At 49.8% G+C, this 25832-nt stretch overlaps 6 non-coding genes across 6 annotated transcripts; all 6 read right to left on the bottom strand.

The window, feature by feature from the left end:
• Positions 1-5356: 5356 nt before the first annotated feature.
• Positions 5357-5428, bottom strand: TRNAC-GCA. The gene has a single exon. It is a non-coding gene; the product is annotated as a tRNA-Cys (tRNA).
• A 2370-nt stretch (positions 5429-7798) lies between these two features.
• TRNAC-GCA lies at positions 7799-7870 on the bottom strand. Its single transcript has one exon. It is a non-coding gene; the product is annotated as a tRNA-Cys (tRNA).
• Positions 7871-9124: 1254 nt separating this feature from the next.
• TRNAC-GCA lies at positions 9125-9196 on the bottom strand. The gene has a single exon. It is a non-coding gene; the product is annotated as a tRNA-Cys (tRNA).
• A 3756-nt stretch (positions 9197-12952) lies between these two features.
• Positions 12953-13024, bottom strand: TRNAC-GCA. Its single transcript has one exon. It is a non-coding gene; the product is annotated as a tRNA-Cys (tRNA).
• Positions 13025-15107: 2083 nt separating this feature from the next.
• TRNAC-GCA lies at positions 15108-15179 on the bottom strand. The gene has a single exon. It is a non-coding gene; the product is annotated as a tRNA-Cys (tRNA).
• Positions 15180-23843: 8664 nt separating this feature from the next.
• Positions 23844-23915, bottom strand: TRNAC-GCA. The gene has a single exon. It is a non-coding gene; the product is annotated as a tRNA-Cys (tRNA).
• Between the last annotated feature and the right edge of the window lie 1917 nt (positions 23916-25832).

A 25832-nucleotide genomic window follows, 5' to 3' on the forward strand; every position in this document is an offset into this window, starting at 1 on the left:
GGTGAGTGTGGGGGACCTTGCCGTGGAGGGGTGAGTGCGGGGGGACCTTGCCGTGAAGGGCCTTTCAGTGGAGGGGTGAGTGTGGGGGGACCTTGCAGTGGAGGGGTGAGTGTGGGGGACCTTGCAGTGGAGGGGTGAGTGTGGGGGGACCTTGCCGTGGAGGGGTGAGTGCGGGGGGACCTTGCCGTGAAGGACCTTGCAGTGGAGGGGTGAGTGTGGGGGGACCTTGCCGTGGAGGGGTGAGTACGGGGGGACCTTGCCATGGAGGGGTGAGTGTGGGGGGACCTTGCCGTGGAGGGGTGAGTGTGGGGGGACCTTGCCGTGGAGGGGTGAGTGCGGGGGGGACCTTGCCGTGGAGGGGTGAGTGCGGGGGGACCTTGCCGTGAAGGGGTGAGTGTGGGGGGACCTTGCAGTGGAGGGGTGAGTGTGGGGGGACCTTGCAGTGGAGGGGTGAGTGTGGGGGGACCTTGCAGTGGAGGGGTGAGTGTGGGGGACCTTGCAGTGGAGGGGTGAGTGTGGGGGGACCTTGCAGTGGAGGGGTGAGTGTGGGGGGACCTTGCAGTGGAGGGGTGAGTGTGGGGGACCTTGCAGTGGAGGGGTGAGTGTGGGGGGACCTTGCCGTGGAGGGGTGAGTGCGGGGGGACCTTGCCGTGGAGGGGTGAGTGTGGGGGACCTTGCAGTGGAGGGGTGAGTGTGGGGGACCTTGCCGTGGAGGGGTGAGTGCGGGGGGACCTTGCCGTGAAGGGCCTTTCAGTGGAGGGGTGAGTGTGGGGGGACCTTGCAGTGGAGGGGTGAGTGTGGGGGGACCTTGCAGTGGAGGGGTGAGTGTGGGGGGACCTTGCCGTGGAGGGGTGAGTGCGGGGGGACCTTGCCGTGAAGGACCTTGCAGTGGAGGGGTGAGTGTGGGGGGACCTTGCCGTGGAGGGGTGAGTACGGGGGGACCTTGCCATGGAGGGGTGAGTGTGGGGGGACCTTGCCGTGGAGGGGTGAGTGTGGGGGGACCTTGCCGTGGAGGGGTGAGTGTGGGGGGACCTTGCCGTGGAGGGGTGAGTGCGGGGGGGACCTTGCCGTGGAGGGGTGAGTGCGGGGGGACCTTGCCGTGAAGGGGTGAGTGTGGGGGGACCTTGCAGTGGAGGGGTGAGTGTGGGGGGACCTTGCAGTGGAGGGGTGAGTGTGGGGGGACCTTGCAGTCTAGGGGTGAGTGTGGGGGACCTTGCAGTGGAGGGGTGAGTGTGGGGGGACCTTGCAGTGGAGGGGTGAGTGTGGGGGGACCTTGCAGTGGAGGGGTGAGTGTGGGGGACCTTGCAGTGGAGGGGTGAGTGTGGGGGGACCTTGCCGTGGAGGGGTGAGTGCGGGGGGACCTTGCCGTGGAGGGGTGAGTGTGGGGGACCTTGCAGTGGAGGGGTGAGTGTGGGGGGACCTTGCCGTGGAGGGGTGAGTGCGGGGGGACCTTGCCGTGAAGGACCTTGCAGTGGAGGGGTGAGTGTGGGGGGACCTTGCCGTGGAGGGGTGAGTGCGGGGGGACCTTGCCGTGAAGGACCTTGCAGTGGAGGGGTGAGTGTGGGGGACCTTGCCGTGTGGAGGGGTGAGTGTGGGAGGACCTTGCCGTGGAGGGGTGAGTGCGGGGAGACCTTGCCGTGGAGGGGTGAGTGCGGGGGGACTTTGCCGTGGAGGGGTGAGTATGGGAGGACCTTGCCGTGGAGGGGTGAGTGCGGGGGGACTTTGCCGTGGAGGGGTGAGTATGGGAGGACCTTGCCGTGGAGGGGTGAGTGTGGGGGACCTTGCAGTGGAGGGGTGAGTGTGGGGGGACCTTGCCGTGGAGGGGTGAGTGTGGGGGACCTTGCCGTGGAGGGGTGAGTGTGGGGCACCTTGCAGTGGAGGGGTGAGTGTGGGGGGACCTTGCAGTGGAGGGGTGAGTGTGGGGGGACCTTGCAGTGGAGGGGTGAGTGTGGGGGGACCTTGCAGTGGAGGGGTGAGTGTGGGGGACCTTGCAGTGGAGGGGTGAGTGTGGGGGGACCTTGCCGTGGAGGGGTGAGTGCGGGGGGACCTTGCAGTGGAGGGGTGAGTGTGGGGGGACCTTGCAGTGGAGGGGTGAGTGTGGGGGGACCTTGCAGTGGAGGGGTGAGTGTGGGGGACCTTGCCGTGGAGGGGTGAGTGTGGGGGGACCTTGCCGTGGAGGGGTGAGTGCGGGGGGACCTTGCCGTGAAGGACCTTGCAGTGGAGGGGTGAGTGTGGGGGACCTTGCCGTGTGGAGGGGTGAGTGTGGGAGGACCTTGCCGTGGAGGGGTGAGTGCGGGGAGACCTTGCAGTGGAGGGGTGAGTGTGGGGGGACCTTGCCGTGGAGGGGTGAGTGCGGGGGGACTTTGCCGTGGAGGGGTGAGTATGGGAGGACCTTGCCGTGGAGGGGTGAGTGTGGGGGACCTTGCAGTGGAGGGGTGAGTGTGGGGGGACCTTGCCGTGGAGGGGTGAGTGTGGGGGACCTTGCAGTGGAGGGGTGAGTGTGGGGGACCTTGCAGTGGAGGGGTGAGTGTGGGGGGACCTTGCCGTGGAGGGGTGAGTGTGGGGGACCTTGCAGTGGAGGGGTGAGTGTGGGGGGACCTTGCCGTGGAGGGGTGAGTGTGGGGGACCTTGCAGTGGAGGGGTGAGTGTGGGGGGACCTTGCAGTGGAGGGGTGAGTGTGGGGGGACCTTGCCGTGGAGGGGTGAGTGCGGGGGGACCTTGCCGTGAAGGACCTTGCAGTGGAGGGGTGAGTGTGGGGGACCTTGCCGTGTGGAGGGGTGAGTGTGGGAGGACCTTGCCGTGGAGGGGTGAGTGCGGGGAGACCTTGCAGTGGAGGGGTGAGTGTGGGGGGACCTTGCCGTGGAGGGGTGAGTGCGGGGGGACTTTGCCGTGGAGGGGTGAGTATGGGAGGACCTTGCCGTGGAGGGGTGAGTGTGGGGGACCTTGCAGTGGAGGGGTGAGTGTGGGGGGACCTTGCCGTGGAGGGGTGAGTGTGGGGGACCTTGCCGTGGGGGGTGAGTGTGGGGGGACCTTGCAGTGGAGGGGTGAGTGTGGGGGGACCTTGCCGTGGAGGGGTGAGTGTGGGGGACCTTGCAGTGGAGGGGTGAGTGTGGGGGGACCTTGCCGTGGAGGGGTGAGTGTGGGGGAGCTTGCAGTGGAGGGGTGAGTGTGGGGGGACCTTGCCGTGGAGGGGTGAGTGTGGGGGACCTTGCCGTGGAGGGGTGAGTGTGGGGCACCTTGCAGTGGAGGGGTGAGTGTGGGGCACCTTGCAGTGGAGGGGTGAGTGTGGGGGACCTTGCAGTGGAGGGGTGAGTGTGGGGGGACCTTGCCGTGGAGGGGTGAGTGCGGGGGGACCTTGCCGTGGAGGGGTGAGTGTGGGGGGACCTTGCCGTGGAGGGGTGAGTGTGGGAGGACCTTGCCGTGGAGGGGTGAGTGTGGGAGGACCTTGCCGTGGAGGGGTGAGTGCGGGGGGACCTTGCCGTGGAGGGGTGAGTGCGGGGGGACCTTGCCGTGGAGGGGTGAGTGTGGGAGGACCTTGCCGTGGAGGGGTGAGTGCGGGGGGACCTTGCCGTGGAGGGGTGAGTGTGGGAGGACCTTGCCGTGGAGGGGTGAGTGCGGGGGGACCGTAACGTGGAGGGGTGAGTGTGGGGGACCTTGCAGTGGAGGGGTGAGTGTGGGGGGACCTTGCCGTGGAGGGGTGAGTATGGGAGGACCTTGTCGTGAAGGGATGAGTGCGGGAGGACCTTGCCGTGGAGGGGTGAGTGTGGGAGGACCTTGCCGTGGAGGGGTGAGTGCGGAGGGAACGGGATTCGATCCAGCGACCCTTTTTGCTGCTAGATTAATTGATTCTGCAGGGAAACCCTCACATTTCGATGCAAAGGTACCCAACACGTTCCAGGGACACCGGGATTTAGATGGGGGGGGGCCTCCTGATCTGCAATTTTTTGGGGGGTTTTAACTTATCTCCAGACTCAAAAATGTGTGCAAAAATTTCTCTGGCAGGAAACGGGTTGAAGATATTTTTAAAATACAAACTCTTTTCTCAGTTATAGCGGAGTTCCACCCTAAAAAAATAAAAATATACAAAAATCCTACAAAAAAAATTGAAAAAATAAATAATGTTTTACTCACTAGAAAAGGCTGTTGCTATGCGGAAGTTCCTAATCTGCCTCTTCCCATACCGCGGCAGGTCTTCTTCCTCGTCCTCCCTGCGGTGTCTTCTAGGGGAATGGGCCGCGCTGCCTTCTGGTAACTGTATGTATCACAGAGAGCAGCCGCCCATTCTCAAAGCGCCGTGAGACTCGCGCATATGCGCAGTAGGAAACGGGAAGTAAAGCCGCAAGGCTACCTTAGTGAGGATGGAGGCGCCGGGAGCTGCCTGGATCAAGGGATCGCCCTCGGACAGGTAAGTGTGCTTATTAAAAGTCAGCAGCCACTGTGTTTGTAGCTGCTGACTTTAAAAAAAAAATCACGAGTGGAATCCCCCTTTAAGTAACAATCTCTCAGACTCTTCTGTGTCCAGAGACTTCCTCTCCACACTTCTTCATTCAACTCAAAGCAGCTACATTGGCCTAGATTCAAGAAGCAATTGCGTCTGCGTAACCATAGTAACGCAGCGCAATTGCTTACTTGCGCCGGGGTTACGAATGCTGCTGATTCAGGAACCTTGTTACGCCGACTGCAGCCTAAGATATGACTAGCATAAGGCTCTTATGCCCGCATATCTTAGGCTGCATTCTTACGTTGGCCGCTAGGTGGCGTTCCCATTGTGGTCAGCGTATAGTATGCAAATTTGCATACTAACGCCGATTCACAACGTTACGCGAGCCCCGCGTACGCAGTTTAGGTCGTTTCCGTCCGTCGGGTTTCGCGTAAGGCTGCCCCTTCTAATAGCAGGGGCAGCCAATGTTACGTATACCCGTCGTTCCCGCGTCGCGACGTTTGAATTTTACGTCGTTTGCGTAAGTGAATCGTGAATGGCGCTGGACGCCATTCACGTTCACTTTGAAGCAAATGCATTTGCCGCAATGCACGTCGGGAAAGTTTCCCGAGGGAGCATGCGCCCTACGCTCGGCGCGGGAACGTGCCTAATTTAAATGATTCCCGCCCCCTACGGGATCATTTAAATTGCGCGCGCTTACGCCGGGCATTTTGCCAGAGCGCCCACGCAATTTACGGAGCTACTGCTCCGTGAATCGAGGGTAGCGTAGATAATTTGCGGGGGCGCAGGGCAAAAACGCCTACGTAAAAACTGCGCAAATCTTACTGAATCTACCCCATTATTTATTTTGTATTTGTTTCTGCTTAAAATGTATTACAATGAAACATCTTCATTTAAATACAACTAAAATTATGAAGGGGACACCCGGATTTGAACCAGGGACCTCTCGATCTGCAGTCGAATGCTCTACCACTGAGCTATATCCCCTCTGCTGGTGGAGCTGAGGATTTTTTTAGGGAGCATTTCATTCTGCAGTCAACCAGTCCATTCCAGAGGTGAACAATTCACCCTTTTAGATTTGTGATTTTTTTTTTTTTTCCCTTAAAATGTTCTTTAGCAAACCGATACAGAATTGTCACTGTAGAGCGATGCTGTCCGAAGTCTTCCAGGGGGAAAGAAGGTTTCTCCATCCGCATTCATATCTGTTCAGACTTGTTATTCCAAATGCTTCCGTGTAGAAACGTTTTCAACTCAAAGCAGACACAATTACATTGGCTCTGCCATGTCACCCCTGTGCTGTTACATCAGATGTCCCCATCAGAGTGCCCCCTTACATCAAATGTCCCCCTCAGAGTGCCCCCTTACATCAGATGTCCCCATCAGAGTGCCCCCTTACATCAAATGTCCCCATCAGAGTATCCCCTCTTTACATCAGATGTCCCCATCAGAGTGCCCCCTTACATCAGATGTCCCCATCAGAGTGCCCCCTTACATCAGATGTCCCCATCAGAGTGCCCCTTACATCAGATGTCCCCATCAGAGTATCCCCTCCTTACATCAGATGTCCCCATCAGAGTGCCCCCTTACATCAGATGTCCCCATCAGAGTGCCCCCTTACATCAGATGTCCCCATCAGAGTGCCCCTTACATCAGATGTCCCCATCAGAGTGCCCTTTACATAAGATGTCCCCATCAGAGTGCCCCTTACATCAGATGTCCCCATCAGAGTGCCCCCTTACATCAGATGTCCCCATCAGAGTGCCCCCTTACATCAGATGTCCCCATCAGAGTGCCCCCTTACATCAGATGTCCCCATCAGAGTGCCCCTTACATCAGATGTCCCCATCAGAGTGCCCTCTTACATCAGATGTCCCCATCAGAGTATCCCCTCCTTACATCAGATGTCCCCATCAGATTGCCCCCTTACATCAGATGACCCCATCACAGTGCCCCCTTACATCAGATGTCCCCATCAGAGTATCCCCTCCTTACATCAGATGTCCCCATCAGAGTATCCCCTCCTTACATCAGATGTCCCCATCAGAGTGCCCCCTTACATCAGATGACCCCATCACAGTGCCCCCTTACATCAGATGTCCCGATCAGAGTATCCCCTCCTTACATCAGATGTCCCCATCAGAGTATCCCCTCCTTACATCAGATGTCCCCATCAGAGTGCCCTCTTACATCAGATGACCCCATCAGAGTGCCCCCTTACATCAGATGTCCCCCCTTATATCAGATGTCCCCGTCAGAGTGCCTTCATACATCAGATGTCCCCATCAGAGTGTCCCCTTACATCAGATGACCCCATCACAGTGCCCCCTTACATCAACTATCAAATGACCACATTGAAGTTCCCTCTTACATCAGATGTCCCCATCAGAGTGCCTTCGTACATCAGATGTCCCGATCAGAGTGCCCCCTTATACCAGATATCCTGATCAGAGTGCCCCTTTATATCAGATGTCTCCATCAGAGTATCCCCTCCTTACATCAGATGTTCCAATCAGAGTACCCCTCAGAGTACCCCCTTTATCTCATCTCAGCCCCAAAATATGCATTTACATGTGCACAAAAAATGCAAAAACACGTCTGGTGGCAAAAAGGGTTAAAGATCTTTTCACGTTCCAATCTCTCCACTCAGCCTGAGTTGTGTCCAGAGAATTCCGATTGGGAACTTTCTTCCAAGACACAATCTCTCAGACTCACGGCAGGACATCTGGATCTGCAGGGAAATGCTGCACTGCACTACTCTGTCTGATTTTAAGTATTTGCTTTTGTATTTTTTTTGCCTTAAAGCGGTGGTTCACCCTAAAAACGACTTTCCCCTATTACACTGCCCCCCCACATTAGAATACGATTATGCCTATAATTTTTTTTTTGCTGCTGTACATACCTGGGTACAGCTATTCACCCGTGTCCTCCGGTTTGCGAGTCCCGCGGGAGTGGGCGTTCCTAACATGGCAGTGATTGACGTTTTGCCAAAAAAACAAGCTCCCCCCCGTCGCGTAAGCCGCGTCACGATTGGCGAAAGGAGCCGAACGGCGATGCGCAGGCGCAGTATAGCGCCGACTCGCCGTTCGGCTCCTTTCGCCAATCGTGACGCAGCTTACGCGACGGGGGGAGCTCGTTTTTTTGTCAATCACCGCCATGTTAGGAACGCCCACTCCCGCGGGACTCGCAACCCGGAGGACACGGGTGAATAGCTGTACCCAGGTATGTACAGCAGCAAAAAAAAAATTATAGGCATAATCGTATTCTAATGTGGGGGGGGCAGTGTAATAGGGGAAAGTCGTTTTTAGGGTGAACCACCGCTTTAAAGCATACTGCATGCAGAGAAATCTAAAATCTTGAAGGGGACACCCGGATTTGAACCAGGGACCTCTCGATCTGCAGTCGAATGCTCTACCACTGAGCTATATCCCCCTCTGCTGGTGGATTGCATTAACTTTTTTTTTAAGCCGTCTGATCATTTCCTTTACGAGATAGCAATAATAAGTGGGTATGGGGATTTTATACAATAATAAGCTGGGTGGGATAGAATGGAGGTGTTTGGTACTACTGAGCAGGGAGTGGGGTATGGGGAAACTACTACTGAGCAGGGGGTACTACTGAGAGGACGGGGGGTATGGGGAAAGTACTACTGAGCAGGGGGTACTACTGAGAGGAGGGGGGTTGGGGGTATAGGGAAAGTACTTCTGAGTGGAGGGGGCTGGGGGTATGGGGAAAGTACTACTAAGCAGGGGGTACTTCTGAGCAGAGGGGGGTTGGGGGATATGGGGAAAGTACTACTGAGCAGGGGGTACTACTGAGTGTAGAAGGATATGGGGAAAGTACTACTGAGCAGGGGGTACTACTGAGAGGAGGGGGGTTGGGGTATAGGGAAAGTACTTCTGAGCGGGGGGCTGGGGGGTATGGGGAAAGTACTACTAAGCAGGGGGTACTTCTGAGCAGAGGGGGGTTGGGGGATATGGGGAAAGTACTACTGAGCAGGGGGTACTACTGAGTGTAGAAGGATATGGGGAAAGTACTACTGAGCAGGGGGTACTACTGAGAGGAGGGGGGGTTGGGGTATAGGGAAAGTACTTCTGAGCGGGGGGCTGGGGGGTATGGGGAAAGTACTACTAAGCAGGGGGTACTTCTGAGCAGAGGGGGGGTTGGGGGGTATGGTTTCCGGAAATAGCCCGAGCTGCGAGTCGGCACTATACAGTGCCTGCGCCCGCCGTGTAGAGCTGAATGCGCAGGCGCCGCATAGTGCCGACTCGCCGCTCGGCTATTTCCGGAAATCTGGTGACGCGCGTTGTGCGACAGGGGAACTGTTTAACAAGCCGTCAATCATCTAACCCAAGGATAGGAACGCCCAGTCCCGCAGTCATCAGAACCCGGAAGCCCTGGACAAAATGACAATATAACAGAGAATTTTTTTTAGGGTGAACCCCCGCTTTAAGCGAAGGATAAAAGAGCCCGAAAGATATTTTCCAGCTACAATCTCTCTGTTCCGCCTAATTGTGTCCGGAGGCTTCACGGTTAAACGCTCCTCACTCATCTCCTTTGTAATTTTGTTTTGTTTTATTTTGTTTGTTTTTCCTACTTTACATTTAAATACACCTCCCTTTGCCCTTTTGTTTTGTTTGTGCTTCCTGCTTTACATTTAAATACAAAGTTATGCCAAAATCATGAAGGGGACACCCGGATTTGAACCAGGGACCTCTCGATCTGCAGTCGAATGCTCTACCACTGAGCTATATCCCCTTCCATGGAGAGTGCATGATTCATGATTCTGTCTTCATTCTGTTCTACTCGTGTTCTACTCCACAATGAATTTAAAGTATCCGGCCACATTTATGTTTGATTTATTTTTTGTTCCCTTAAAAGAGAATAGTTGCAACTTTTACATTCAGGTACAATAGTGTGCCAAATCTTCCAGGGGGCGCCACTGAGCTACCTTCAGATGTTCCATCCCTGATCTCGTCTCCACGCTCTTTACTCCGTCATTGAACGTTCTGCCACTGATCCGTCCCCTCCGATCTTCTATGACTATATCCTTATGCTGCATACACACCATCACTTTATGTGATGAAAAAAAACGACACTTTCTGTGAAGTAAAAAATGACGTTTTTGAAACTTCAATTTTCAAAGACGAAGTTGCCTACACACCATCGTTTTCTCACAATGTTCTAGCAAAGCGAGGTTACGTTCCACCACGTTTTTCCATTGAAGCTCGCTTCATAAGTAGCTTCTGGGCATGCGTGGATGAAAAAACGTCTTAGAAAACAACGTTTTTTGCTACACACGGTCAATTTCTGTGAAGTAAAAAGTGCACTTTTGAAAAACGACACATAAAATTGAAGCATGCTTCAATTTTTTTTGGTCGTTTTTTACAAGACATAAAACGACGTTTTCCCCCACACACATTAAAGTGACGTTTTTAAAAACGTCATTTTTTTTCATCACATAAAGTGATGGTGTGTACGCGGCATTAGTTCCACGTCTCCCATTTATATACAGCACTTGTAATAAAACACGTGGATTGCTGTTACTCCTTCCTCCCGGCTTTGACCTCCTGGGTTTAAGAATGTTCCTATACAACAATACCGGGCTGTGCTCGCACTTTTTCAATCATCAATCTCATGTAAATAGTCATCACATTAAAAGATCAGATACCAACTCCTTAACCACTTCAATACACACCTTTCTGCCCAGGCCAGTTTTCAGCGCTGTCGCTGTTTAAATGACAATTGCGCAGTCATGCTACACTCTAAATTGTTATCATTTTGTTCCCACAAATAGAGCTTTCTTTTGGTGGTATTTGATCACCTCTGCGTTTTTTATTTTTTGCTGAACAAATAAAATCAATGATAAGCACTGATAAGGCGGCACCGATGAGGTGGCACCAATGAGGTGGCACTGATAGGTAGCACTGATGGGCACTGGTAGGCGGCACTGATGGGTGGCACTGAAATACAGCACTGATTGGCAGTCATCAGAACCCGGAAGCCCTGGACAAAATGACAATATAACGGTATGTATGGAGAATTTTTTTTAGGGTGAACTGCCGCTTTAAGCGAAGGATAAACGAGCCCGAAATATAATTTACAGCTACAATCTCTCTGTTTGATTGGCATTTATAAGCGGCACTGATGGGCACTCATAGGTGGCACTGGTGGGCACTGATAGGCTAAACTGATGGGCACTAAAAGGCTGCACTGATGGGTACTTATGAGTGGCACTAATAGGCAGTACTGCTGGGTACTGATAGACGGCACTGCTGGGTACTGATAGACGGCACTGCTGGGTACTGATAGGCAAAACTGATGGGCACTGATACGTGGCACTGATGGGCACTGATATGCGTCACTGACTATTAGACTGAACTGAACGAAATAACTGAACGCCCGTGTTTTTGAGTGAAAAACGGATGTCAGCGGATCGGATGTAAGCGGATGTTGTCACAGGTCAGTAAAGTGCTCTCCATATTGCTGGTCAGTGAAGTGCTCCCCATACTGATGGTCAGTGAAGTGTCCCCCATACTGCTGGTCAGTGAAGTGTCCCCCATACTGCTGGTCAGTGAAGTGCTCCCCATACTGATGGTCAGTGAAGTGTCCCCCCATAATGATGGTCAGTGGAGTGTCCCCCCATACTGCTGGTCAGTGAAGTGCTCCCTATACTGCTGGTCAGTGAAGTGCTCCTCATACTGATGGTCAGTGAAGTGCTCCTCATACTGATGGTCAGTGAAGTGCTCCCCATACTGCTTGTCAGTGAAGTGCTCATCATACTGATGGCCAGTGAAGTGTCCCCCCATAATGATGGTCAGTGAAGTGTCCCCCCATACTGCTGGTCAGTGAAGTGTCCCCCCATACTGCTGGTCAGTGAAGTGCCCCCCATACTGCTGGTCAGTGAAGTGTCCCCCCATACTGATGGTCAGTGAAGTGCTCTCCATACTGATGGTCAGTAAAGAGTTCCCTCATACAGATGGTCAGTGAAGTGTCCCCCATATTGACGGTCAGTGAAGTGTCCCCCATATTGATGGTCAGTGAAGTGTCCCCCCAGACTGGTGGTCAGTGAAGTTCTCCCCATACTGATGGTCAGTGAAGTTCTCCCCATACTGATGGTCAGTGAAGTGTCCCACCAGACTGGTGGTCAGTGAAGTGCTCCTTATACCGATGGTCAGTGAAGTGCTCCCCATACTGCTGGTCAGTAAAGTGCTCCCCATACTGATGGTCAGTGAAGTGTCCCCCCAGACTGGTGGTCAGTAAAGTGCTCCCCATACTGATGGTCAGTGAAGTGTCCCCCCAGACTGGTGGTCAGTGAAGTGCTCCCCATACTGCTGGTCAGTGAAGTGCTCCCCATACTGCTGGTCAGTAAAGTGCTCCCCATAATGCTGGTCAGTGAAGTTCTCCCCACGCTGCTGGTCAGTGAAGTTCTCCCCATACTGATGGTCAGTGAAGTGCTCCCCATACTGCTGGTCAGTGAAGTTCTCCTCATACTGCTGGCCAGTGAAGTGTCCCCCCATACTGCTGGTCAGTGAAATTCTCCCCATTCTGCTGGTCAGTGAAGTGCTCCCCATACTGCTGGTCAGTGAAGTTCTCCTCATACTGATGGTCAGTGAAGTTATCCTCATACTGCTGGTCAGTGAAGTTCTCCCCATACTTATGGCCAGTGAAGTGTCCCCATACTGATGGTCAGTGAAGTGTCCCACCAGACTGGTGGTCAGTGAAGTTCTCCTCATACTGCTGGTCAGTGAAGTGCTCCCCATACTGATGGTCAGTGAAGTTCTCCTCATACTGCTGGTCAGTGAAGTTCTCCTCATACCGCTGGTCAGTGAAGTGCTCCCCATACTGATGATCAGTGAAGTGTCCCCCCATACTGATGGTCAGTGAAGTTCTTCCCATACTGCTGGTCAGTGAAGTGCTCCCCATACTGCTGGTCAGTGAAGTGTCCCACCAGACTGGTGGTCAGTGAAGTTCTTCCCATACTGCTGGTCAGTGAAGTTCTCCCCATACTGCTGGTCAGTGAAGTGTCCCACCAGACTGATGGTCAGTGAAGTTCTTCCCATACTGCTGGTCAGTGAAGTGCTCCCCATACTGCTGGTCAGTGAAGTGCTCCCCATACTGCTGGTCAGTGAAGTGTTCCCCCATACTGCTGGTCAGTGAAGTGTTCTCTCTTAGAGGTAATGGCTAAGAAGTTGGATCAGGGTTTACTTACTAGAAAACGTCATCATCCAATGAGCACCCCCATCTCTGGTCCCTTCACCCATCTATAACGAAGGAGCCGTGTGCAGAATTAGGTGGTGGGGTCACCTCCTCTCTGCTCCAGTAGCCCCGCAGAGCTCCATTTAAAGAGTATCGATGGTCAAAATTGAAAATCATTTATTCATATCCACTCTGTATCTTCAGCATCCTAATAATCGGAACAATATTGAAGTTTGTGAATTTGCTTTGGGAAGATCCCACACGTTTGCTTCCTTGAACCCTTTGATAAAAAAACAAAAAAGTTCAAAATCAGTGAGGGGGCACCCGGATTTGAACCAGGGACCTCTCGATCTGCAGTCGAATGCTCTACCACTGAGCTATACCCCCTACCTGCTACCTTGACTCAAACAGGTAAAGGTCAAAACTCTTTCTTAATCAAATATCTCCCATGTCGGGTTTCTATTTACAGTGGAAATTAGCCTGAACAAGCTCAGCAGACCTTATCATAAAATAAACAAAAGTGAAATGAGCAAAGGTGTGACATTAGAGCAGCCAAGCGGATGTTCTTCCAACAGTTCTTCCAACTATAATCAGACCAATACATGCTAACCTGTTATTAAATGAAATAATTTGTACCATTTCACTCACACCAAATGGTACTTTGGGTTCGTATTTGGGACACAGCTTAAGTTTAATGTGCAGCACGTGATCGGTTTTCCCTCCAGTTACTCAAAGAACCTCTTCATAGGGCCCCACATAGAATAGATAGACATAGATTGATGCCTTTATCTTTTCTGGTAGGTTGTAAAGTGACTGGATATGAGTTCTGCTGAATGGAGGCCAAGCACAGAAAAGGCTCAGAACTCAAGATCTGAAGTTCCTTCAGAAAGCCTCATATCTGAAGTGTCATCTCCGGTGGGCTCAGGGCAAGGCCTGAGGGTTAGACTACAGAGGTCACATTGTGGCAAAACAGGGTCATCAGGTTCCAGGTTGTGCAAATAACCGCCTTGAGTTGTGGGGATTAAGAACTGGTCCTCCAAGAGAAATGAGCTACCCCTTGTCGTCTTCAGGAGAATCAGTGCAGAGGACTGTGTCTGTGTCCCAACTCCCGAATGAATGGAAGCAAACAAACATTCATTGATGGGCACTGGTGAGGCTGCATTGATGGGCGCTGGTGAGGCTTCATTTGATGGGCGCTGATGAGGCTTCATTTGATGGGCGCTGGTGAGGCTGCATTTGATGGGCGCTGATGAGGCTTCATTTGATGGGTGCTGGTGAGGCTGCATTTGATGGGTGCTGGTGAGGCTGCATTGATGGGCGCTGATGAGGCTGCATTTGATGGGCGCTGATGAGGCTGCATTTGATGGGTGCTGGTGAGACTGCATTTGATGGGCGCTGGTGAGGCTTCATTTGATGGGCGCTGGTGAGGCTGCATTTGATGGGCTCTGGTGAGGCTGCATTTGATGGGTGCTGGTGAGACTGCATTTGATGGGCGCTGGTGAGGCTTCATTTGATGGGTGCTGGTGAGGCTGCATTTGATGGGCGCTGGTGAGGCTGCATTTGATGGGCGCTGATGAGGCTTCATTTGATGGGTGCTGGTGAGGCTGCATTTGATGGGTGCTGGTGAGACTGCATTTGATGGGCGCTGGTGAGGCTGCATTTGATGGGCGCTGGTGAGGCTTCATTTGATGGGTGCTGGTGAGACTGCATTTGATGGGCGCTGGTGAGGCTGCATTTGATGGGCGCTGATGAGGCTGCATTTGATGGGCGCTGGTGAGGCTGCATTTGATGGGCGCTGGTGAGGCTGCATTTGATGGGCGCTGGTGAGGCTTCATTTGATGGGTGCTGGTGAGGCTGCATTTGATTGGCGCTGGTGAGGCTTCATTTGATGGGCGCTGGTGAGGGGGGGGGTCGAGTGATACAGTGAGCGGCTATGGCCGCCGGCTGTATCACGGGAGCACGCCCACAAACACTCAACACCATGCGAGCTCGCATTAAGGTGTTGAGTCCTTGCGGGAGGAGCCGAGACAGCCGCGGTGGAACCCCAGAAGACCAGGTTCGGGGCCACTCTGTGCAAAACGAGCTGCACAGTGGAGGTAAGTATGACATGTTTGTTATTTTAAAAAAAAAATACCATTAGTGATCCTTTAAGCTCTGTCATCCTGTGCTCTTATATAGAGAAAGGTTACAATCTTCACACTTAGGCTCTGATCACATAAGCTGCGGCCGCAGTTCACAACACGGGGATCCGGTGTATTCCTGTTCACCGATTCAGGTGCGAATCAGGTCCAAATTTTTGCCTAAATTTGCACCTGAATCGGAACCAAAGACGACAGGACCCTTTTTAAGTGCGGACCGCCCCAGAGATGTGTGAATCGGCTCCATTGAGAGTCAGTCACACTCGCCTGTCATTAGAGGGAGAGAGGTTACAGTCTGTACATTTATATTAGAAAAAGGTAGAAAATTATGAAGGGGACACCCGGATTTGAACCAGGGACCTCTCGATCTGCAGTCGAATGCTCTACCACTGAGCTATATCCCCTCCTTATAGGTTGTTGGAAAAATCCAGGTATAGGTCACCACTCTCCAACTACAGCTTTATTTTCCATTTGTAGAGGACATTAGACTGAAAAAGTTCAAACAACCTCATTTAAAAACAAACAAACAAAAAGTGTCTTTTCTGCAACAACCAACTAAGTCTCAGCATCAGCAGGTAGCCGCCTCTCCATTTGCATATAGTGTCAGAGGCACAGGGGGCGGCAGAGGACTGCGTCTGAGTCCCGACTCCCGAATGAAAGCAAACAAAAAGGAAAATTTATATGAAATACTTACCGTAATTTTCCTTTCCTGATGGACTCCATGGCAGCCTACGTGTGGGTTAATCCCGCCTCTCATACCTCATAGGACCCTACTCCCATAAAGCTTTGCTTCTCCCAATAGACTGTGTTCCGTAATATAGCCTACTCCAGCAAAGGGGAGGGAACTCCGGCTGCCATGGAGTCCATCAGGAAAGGAAAATTACGGTAAGTATTTCATATAAATTTTCCTTTTTCCTGACAGACTCCATGGCAGCCTACGTGTGGGAAATAACTAGCCATACACACCCGGGTGGGCAAATTGCTGGTTAAAGAAAAAGTTTTAATTGACATTGTCAACAGATAAAACATGTAAACCAAAATTAACCGACGATAAGGAAGCCGGTTCCACGCAGTAGTGCGTCATGAATGTATTCAGTGATGACCAAGAGGCCGCTCTGCAGATAACTTCCGGAGAGACGTGTCGGGCAGCCGCCCACGACGTAGCCATGCCCCGCGTAGAATGGGCGGTTACCGCTTCCGGTGGAGCCAAACCCTTCGCTTTATAAGCCCCTTGGATTGCCTGTACAATCCATGCTGCAATAGATCTAGGGGAAGCACGCATTCCCTTGTTCTTTCCGTGAAATGAAATAAATAGATGATCGGATTGCCGAAAAGATGCTGTAGCTTCCAGATATTGTTTTAATACATTCCCAACATCCAAAGGATGAATTTCAGAGTCCTCAGAAGAACGAAAGATGGGAAGGACGATCTCTTGGTTCTCATGGAAGACTGATGTAACTTTAGGTTTGTGACCTAGCATAGGAATCAGGACTACCCGGTCCGGGAAGAACGTAAGAAAAGGTTCCTTACATCCCAATGAGCCAATTTCCGAAACCCTTTTCGCTGAAGTCATGGCCACTAGAAAGACCGTCTTGAGAGAAAGATCTTTGATTGGTTGTTGGTCTGAATTCTGTATGTTTGAGAAAAAATCCAGAACTAGCGGAAGGTCCCATTTGGAGAATCTTGGTTTTCTTAGAGGTCTCAGTCGGATAGCTCCTCTGAAAAACTGTCTGACGAGAGTGTGAGTGGCCCAGGATATCCCGGTGAATGCGGAGATAGCCGAGACTTGGACTCTTAGTGAGCTTACAGATAGAGGTAGCTCCAGACCCGTCTGAAGAAAACCCAGAATGTCCTGAATTCTGGGATTATTAGGAGAACCGTCCATAGAAGTGGTATAGTCAGAGAATTTTGACCATATCCTTTGGTAGATTCTGTTAGTACTTGGTCTCCTAGCGTTCAATAGGGTGGAGATGGCTCCGCTTGGACAACCTAACGCTTCCAACCTTCCCCTTTCAAGAACCAGGCCATCAGATGTAGATGGGTTGGACATGGATGAGGAGTTGATCCTTGTAGCAGGAGATCTGATCTGGATGGAAGAGGAACTGGATCCCGGAAGCTCAGCTGAAACAGTAATGGGAACCACGGCCTGTTGGGCCAGTATGGGACTATTGCCACTATCTCGACTTCCTCCCACCTGAGTCTCGAAAGAAACTTGAGGATGACTGGAATTGGAGGGAAGGCATAGGCTCTGCGAAACCTCCACTGATCCGTTAGAGCATCCACCCCGAAGGCTTGGGGACAGCGACATCTGGTGTAGTACTTCTCCAGCTTGAAATTGCATGGGGATGCAAACAGATCCACTTCTGGTGAAAAATCCAGTGACAGGATCCAACTGAAAATCTCGTTGTGGAGAGACCACTCGTTGTTGTCGAGGGATGTCCTCGACAGAAAATCCGCCTGTAGATTCTGAGATCCGGGGAGATATACCGCTGTCAAATCCTTCAAGTGTGTCTGCGCCCAAGACATAATTGGATTCACCTCCTTCAGTAGAGATAGACTGCGAGTACCACCCTGTCTCTTGATGTACGAGACTGCTGACGTATTGTCCATCCTTAGGAGGACTGAAGACCCCTTTATCAGGTGAAGAAAAGCTTGTAGGGAACAGAAGGCTGCGCGAAGTTCCAGCACATTGGACACGATTTTCTGGGACGGAAAGTCCCACTTCCCTTGGGCTACTTCTTTCAGGCAGAGAGCCCCCCAACCTGTGTTGTTGGCATCTGACGTGATCGTGATCCAAGATACAGGAGCTAGGGAATGGCAATTGAGGAGATTTTTCCTTAGTAGCCACCAGGAAAGACTTTCCCGCATGTGTGACGTTATCCGGATCAATTGGTTTTGTGATCTCGGGTCCCACTGTTGAAGAAATCCCTTCTGGAAGGGCCGCATCTTCCACTGTGCCCATCTCACCATCGGAGTTGTGGAGACCATGGTGCCTATAATGTTGAGGCATTGTGAGGCTTTCAGGAAAGGAGACTCTAGAGCGCAACGGATCCTGTCGCGAACAACTGGGATTTTCTCCAGGGGCAAAGAGATGGTACTTAGAGATGTATTGAATTGGGCCCCGAGAAATATCAGTGATTGTGTTGGTACTAGGTGACTCTTCTCCTTGTTCAGTAGCCAGCCAAACTCGGTCAGAATCGATATGACCAGATCCCGGTGCGTCAATATTTGCTCCTTGTTTTGCGATAGCAGTAGTAGGTCGTCTAGGTAGTGGTGTAGACGAACGCCTCTGGTTCTGATCAGGGCTACAACAGCTAGTAAGAGTTTTGAGAATACCCGTGGGGATGTTGTGAGTCCAAACGGGAGACAAACGAATTGGAGGTGAATATTGCCTACTGCGAACCGCAGATACTTCTGAAATTCCGTTGCTATGGGCACATGAAAGTAAGCATCTTTCAGATCTATGGCCACAAGCCAGTCGCCTGGTTGAACTGCTTGCCGGATCGTGAGCAGCGATTCCATTTTGAACTTCTCTTTTTTGATAAAGGTGTTCAGATGTGTCAGGTCTATCACTGGTCTCCAGGAACCTGACTTTTTTTGGACCAGGAAAAGGGGTGAATACATCCCCTGGAACCTCTCGGCCGTTGGGACATGTATAGCGGCACCTTGAGCCACAAGAGAGCTCGTGTAGGACAGGAGGACTTGTCTTTTTTCTTCTGAGCATGGAATTGTTGTGTGAATGACTTGAAGAATAGGGGATTCTGTAAAAATCCAGGAATGGCCTGTAGATATTGTTTTTACTGTCCAGAAATCTTTTATTGAGGCTGCCCAGACATGCTTGAACTGGGAAAGACGAGCCCCGACTCTTTCCGTCTGGGCCGGCTCTATATCAAAAGGACTTAGGAGCCTCACGTCCACCAGAAGAAGGGCTTTTTGCCGGCTTCTGACCAGAGGGTTGGTTTCTTCTCCAATTCCTCCTAAAATCACGTCCAGGTCTGTACCGACGGGCCTCCCTTGCCCGATCTTGATCTTGCCTGGGAAAGAATTTTTTCTGTCCATACGGACGACGATCCTGGGGAAGGAACCCTGACTTACCCCCTGTGGCTCGGGTGATGGCATCATCTAGTTTGTTCCCAAACAGGGAAGAACCCAAAAAGGGTATCTTGCACCATGCCTGTTTAGAGGCAGGGTCAGCCACCCAAGGACGTAGCCACAGGGCACGCTTGGCTGTGACAGAGGAAAGCATTACCCGAGACACTAGACGTATAAGGTCAAGGGAAGCCTCCCCTAAGAAGACTGAAGCCATCTTTAGTTCTTGGACTGGGATGCTTCCAGATATGTCTTCAGAGACACAAGATAATACAGTGTCCATTTCACCTGTCCAGGCCTCCATTGCTTTTGACAGGGCTGCCAGCGCTAGGGCTGGTTTACAGGCCATGCCCGCTGTAATATAAATTCGTTTTAAGTCAGTGTCTATTTTCCTCTCCAGACCATCTTTAAAGGAAACGGTGTCTTCCAAAGGGAGAGTAACGTGTTTCACCAGTCTCATCAAGGCCGCATCGACTAGAGGAGCTGACTCTAAATGTCTCACCTCTTCACTTTTGAATGGGTATAACTTCGCTATCTTGGATAGTAAAGAATTTTTCTTGTCTGAACCAGACCATTCATCCATAATTACATCTCCTAGTTCACCAAGGAGGGGAAAGTTTGGGCGGTCTTTCTTAAGCTGGCTAAAGAACTTCCTTTGCTTGGAAGGTGCTTCTACTGGATCCTCCCATTTTAAAGCGTCCTTGACTGCTTTCACCAATGTTGGGACCAGGGAAAAATCAAAACCAGCAGCATAATGGACATTTTCCATTTCACTTTCTGAGGAAACACTTGGAGAGCGGTTGACTCTAGAGGGCCCCGCAACTTCAGGATCATCCTGTACCAGGACTGGGGATGGATCAACAGGAGGAACAACCGCTTGGGCGGAAGTAGAGATGTTCAAGGATTCTTGGACCACTCTTCTGACCAGGGCTTCAACCTGCTGGTCCTCACCCCCTCTTTCCCTTACAGCACGGGAATAACATGGCTCACAGAGGGATTTTCCTTCTGGGACCTGAGCTCTACATCCCCAACAGGAATTCCTTTCAGAATGACTGGAGTGACGGTGAGAGTGGTGACCAGACGAGGATCTAGAACCTTCTCTATAATGCTTAGATGAAGATCTAGAGCTTCTAGAACTTGAATGATGTTTTTGTGGTTGAACTTCAATAACATCTTCACGTGCTATTATTTGAGGAATAGACCTGGAGGGACTGGAAACAAAAGAGACAAAATACAATTTTTTTTTTTTTTTTTTTAACCAAAACCCATAAAAAAACAGGCAGAGGGAATAAAATTCCATCCTACCTGCAGCGTAAGGTTTGGCCACAGGGGGGCGGTGACACATCCATAGCGGTGAGGAAACAGTACTAAAAAAGAAACCAACAGGAACCGTGCATCAGGCAAAAGGACCCATAATCATAGTGCATACATCAGGCATAAAAGGGCAGTCTCCTACCTTGATCCACAGCCAAGAGAGATACACCTAGACCGTCAGGGATGTGCCACCATATAGCTGTGTTTGACAGCTATTTAAACTTGCCGCCCTGTCGATGACGTCACCGCGCACCGGCGTGCGCATGCGCGGTGAACCTGCGTCACCTCGTCGGCCTCGCGCGCATGCGCGATCGCGGCTAGCTAGACCAAGGAGCTCACACACAGCCAAGCCTCGTTCTCAGAACGAGGCGTGTGCGTGCGCAGACCACTAGCAAGCGGCGAAGCTGGAACGCACTGCGCTCCAGCGGCCATACCTGGAAGGGAAAAGACAGACTACACACAAAAACTGGCTGCCATGATAGGTAAGAGCATAAGCTTATACATTACCACCTTAGGAAACCCATGATCCGGCCTGGATAAGGAAGCCACCGCTGCTTACTCTGCAAGGTCTGGTAATTTAGAGACCCCCTGCTAATAGCCAGGGTGTGTGGTCATATAATCGCTTACCTGCCAGTGGCAGGCTAGTAAGCATAAAAAGGGGTACTGCAGACAAAAAAATGTCCATCCAGCTAATAGCTGAGATCTGTAGGACTTTAGAGCCACCAGGCATGGGAATCAGGGACTAAAAAAGGTTTTTCTTTAAACAAACGATTACTTCGGTCCTAGGAGGAGGACAAAAAAGGAACACAGTCTATTGGGAGAAGCAAAGCTTTATGGGAGTAGGGTCCTATGAGGTATGAGAGGCGGGATTAACCCACACGTAGGCTGCCATGGAGTCTGTCAGGAAATATTTTTTGATGGCAACTGGTAGGCTGCATTGATTGTTTACATCGTTCAGCTGCCCACATTTTTTTTTTAAAGGAAAACCCAAAACTGACACTTCAAATCTTTGCCCTCTCATTTATAAAGCACTTCAGATAATATTTCGTGTTCTCATTTAGATACAATTGTTTAACTATATAAGCTGCTGTCTCTTTTTGGATTAAAGTGTTATTAATGGGTGTTTGGATACAAGGGTATCAAAGGTCCACCAGGTGACCCCCGGATGTGAACCAGGGACCTCTCAATCTGCCGTCAAATTCTCTACCACTGAGCTATATCCCCTTGAAATTTACATTAGTTGCTTGCTTTTCTGCTTGCTTTTCTATGTATGTTCCTATTTATAATAAAGGTCTTTTCTTGAATTTAAAGATTCATGTGTTTACAAAATCTTCCGGGGGGCACCTGAAACCTCCCAATCTGCGTTATACACCCCCTCCCCCCCATTTTCAGCTTTACTTTTTGGGATTTGTTTCCTCCTATTCTCTAAGTCCCCGATCACACTACACATAGCGGGGACTTTTCTGTTTATGCGATTCTCACACGGAGAGACGTGTCCTACATAGTGTTGCTCACGAATATTCGTATTGCGAATATTCGGCTCGAATATGGCATATTCGAGTATTCGCGATATATTTCGAATTTCGCGGTGAATATTCGCTATTCCGAATATTCAAATTTTTTCAATTTTATTTTTAGAACAGATCACATCCTAGAGATCTCCATCGACGTCTAAAAGCATTGCTGGTATGATTAGAGACCTTGGGCCGAGTAGCTGAAGCGATCATTTTATCTTGCCGAAAAATCGCAATGCGATTATTCGGCAATCGGAATATCGCGCGATTATTTTCTCCGCCCTTCTTTTGCATCAGAGCCAATCAGAGTTCTCCTACCGCAGTTGTCGAAATTCCGCAATAAATATCGCATTTTGCGAAATTTCGATAAAATATCACGAATATTCTGAGCCAATTAGAGGGCTCCTACCGCAGTTGTCGAAATTCCGCAATAAATATCGCATTCGCATTTTGCGAAATTTCGATAAAATATCACGAATATTCTGAGCCAATCAGAGGGCTCCTACCGCAGTTGTCGAAATTCCACAATAAATATCGCATTCGCATTTTGCGAAATTTCGATAAAATATCACGAATATTCTGAGCCAATCAGAGGGCTCCTACCGCAGTTGTCGAAATTCTGCAATAAATATCGCATTCGCATTTTGCGAAATTTCGATAAAATATCATGAATATTCTGAGCCAATCAGAGGGCTCCTACCGCAGTTGTCGAAATTCCGCAATAAATATCGCATTCGCATTTTGCGAAATTTCGATAAAATATCACGAATATTCTGAGCCTATCAGAGTGCTCCTACCGCAGTTGTCGAAATTTCGCAATTATTTTCGCATTCGCAATAGCGAAATTTCGCAAACATTTCATTTCGATAAAATATCACGAATATTTGAATTTAGCGAATATTTCTCGAATATTCGGCTATATATTCGTGATATATCGCAAAATCGAATATGGCGTATTCTGCTCAACACTAGTCCTACATAAGCCCATTCACTTCAATGTGTGATTGTGGCTCCGAAGAAACTCGGGGACCAATTTTTGGCCCCGAGCCAGGAGTGATTTTACACCTGTGCTTTTGCTGTGATTTTTGCTGGTTTTTTTTTTTTGGTGCAGCAAAAACGTGCTGCGTTTTGGGGTGCCAAATCTGACGTGTTTTGCCAAAAATTGCCAGTTCTGCCCGTGATTCCAAATCTTTATTTCATATTAAGCTCTGTGATCCTGCGCTCTTTTATAGAGAAAGGTTACAATCTTCACACTTAGAGCCCTTTCACACTGGTGCGTTTTTGCAGCGTTTTTGCAGTAAAAATAGCGCTATTAAAACGCTCATAAAACGCCCCTCTCCATTGAAATGAATTGAAAATGCGGTAAAAACGCTGTGTTTTACCGCTCCGCTATAGGCGTTTCCAGTGTGAAAGGGCTCTTAGGCTCTGATCACAAAAGCTGCGGCTGCAGTTCACAGCACGGGGGCTCCGGGGGGTCCCTGTTCACCGATTCAGGTGCGAATCAGATTCTAATTTTTGCCTAAATTCGCACCTGAATTGCAACCAAAGACGCACAGGACTGTTTTTAAAGCGGATCTCCACTCTAAAGTGGAGTCCCGCTGATCGGCACCCTCCCCCCCTCCAGTGTCACATTTGACACCTTTCAGGGGGGAGGGGGGTGCAGATACCTGTCTACAGACAGGTATCTGCACCCACTTTCGGCCCTACGATACGGGCAAAAGACGGGTTTTTTCCTCGTTTCCCGTCCGTCCCCCGTTGTATGCTGGGAACACTCGGCTCCCAGCACACAGCGGGAGCCAATCGGCGGGCGCAGCGCGACTCGCGCATGCGCCGTAGGGAACCGGGCAGTGAAGCCGGAGCGCTTCACTTCCTGGTTCCCTCACCGTGGATGGAGGGGGGAGCAGCAGGGTGACGAGCGATCGGCTCGTCATCTGCTGCGATCACCGCTGGACTCCAGGACAGGTAAGTGTCCTTATATTAAAAGTCAGCAGCTGCAGTATTTGTAGCTGCTGGCTTTTAATATATTTGTTTAGTGGCACATCCGCTTTAAGTTTGGACCGCCCCGGAGATATGTGAACCAGCTCCATTGAGGGTCATTCACACTCGCCTACCGAGTAAATTGGAATATTAGATAAAGGTAGAAAATCATGAAGGGGACACCCGGATTTGAACCAGGGACCTCTCGATCTGCAGTCGAATGCTCTACCACTGAGCTATATCCCCAACTTGGATGTACAGCCTGGTAAATCTCCTCCAATTAGGGTGAGAGCTCATACTAGGCATGTGCAATTTTTTAAGTTACGAATACGTTTTCCGTCAATTTTCGTTATTTTAGTTGATTCATTAACATACGAATGAACGAACGGTTTAGCGCAATTAATAACGAATAACGATATTTTCAAAATAACGAATATGAAAAACAACGAAGATACGAAAGATTAAAGAGACATAGAAACAACGAAAATACCGAACCCAAAAAAAATAATAATTACGAAAAACAAAATGAACGAAAATGCAAACTTACTAATATTCGAAGACCGAAAAGAAAACAACCGAAATGCCGAACAAAGAATAAAAAACGAAAATCAAAACTAACGAAAAATAAATGACGAATCTTCGGAAAACGGAAATGAAAACAACGAAAATACGAAATAATGTAAATTAGCTTTCGTTAGTACTGAAATATTTCTGGACATTGACCAATAGCCACTGAGCGCTGTCCCTTTCCTCTGAAGAGGTTTGTTCCTTCCCCCAATGAGCTTCTTTCTCATTACCTCCTGGCTCCTTGTGTCTTTTTTAGTGTTGAGCAGAATACGCCATATTCGATTTCGCGATATATCACGAATATATAGCCGAATATTCGAGAAATATTCGCTAAATTCGCATATTAGTGATATTTTATCGAAATGAAATGTTTGCGAAATGTCGCTATTGCGAATGCGAAAATAATTGCGGAATTTCGACAACTGCGGTAGGAGCCCTCTGATTGGCTCAGAATATTCGTGATATTTTATCGAAATTTCGCAAAATGCGAATGCGATATTTATTGCGGAATTTCGACAACTGCGGTAGGAGCCCTCTGATTGGCTCAGAATATTCGTGATATTTTATCGAAATTTCGCAAAATGCGAATGCGATATTTATTGCGGAATTTCGACAACTGCGGTAGGAGCCCTCTGATTGGCTCAGAATATTCGTGATATTTTATCGAAATTTTGCAAAATGCGAATGCGATATTTATTGCGGAATTTCGACAACTGCGGTAGGAGCCCTCTGATTGGCTCAGAATATTCGTGATATTTTATCGAAATTTCGCAAAATGCGAATGCGATATTTATTGCGGAATTTCGACAACTGCGGTAGGAGCCCTCTGATTGGCTCAGAATATTCGTGATATTTTATCGAAATTTCGCAAAATGCGAATGCGATATTTATTGCGGAATTTCGACAACTGTGGTAGGAGAACTCTGAATGGCTCTGATGCAAAAGAAGGGCAGAGAAAATAATCGCGCGATATTCCGATTGCCGAATAATCGCATTGCGATTTTTCGGCAAGATAAAATGATCGCTTAAGCTACTCGGCCCAAGGTCTCTAATCATACCAGCAATGCTTTTAGACGTCGATGGAGATCTCTAGGATGTGATCTGTTCTAAAAATAAAATTGAAAAAATTCGAATATTCGGAATAGCGAATATTCACCGCGAAATTCGAAATATATTGCGAATACTCGAATATGCCATATTCGAGCCGAATATTCGCAATACGAATATTTGTGAGCAACACTAGTCTTTTTCTGTGTTAGACTGCAGTGCATCTAATTTCTAGATTTGTATTTGTAATATCTGACATATTTTAGTTTTCTTCTACGTCAGACTTCATTCTAGACAGGGTGTGTGTGCTAACTAAGACAGTCAAGTCAATCACAGTAAAGTACAAATTACAAAATGACGACGAGTAGTGTGTCGAATAAACGTAAAATGTATTCTAACAGAATTACGAATGCGATAAAATCTACAAAAGTAAGTTTTTACAATCAAAGGAAATTAGACACGAAAATACGAATGATCATAAAGCAACAAAAATATATTTCTTACGAAAATACGAATGCGGCATGATGGAAAATATAATGTAAATACGAA

This window comes from Rana temporaria, chromosome 6, assembly GCF_905171775.1.
Source record: "Rana temporaria chromosome 6, aRanTem1.1, whole genome shotgun sequence".
NCBI classification, from domain to species: Eukaryota; Metazoa; Chordata; class Amphibia; order Anura; family Ranidae; genus Rana; species Rana temporaria.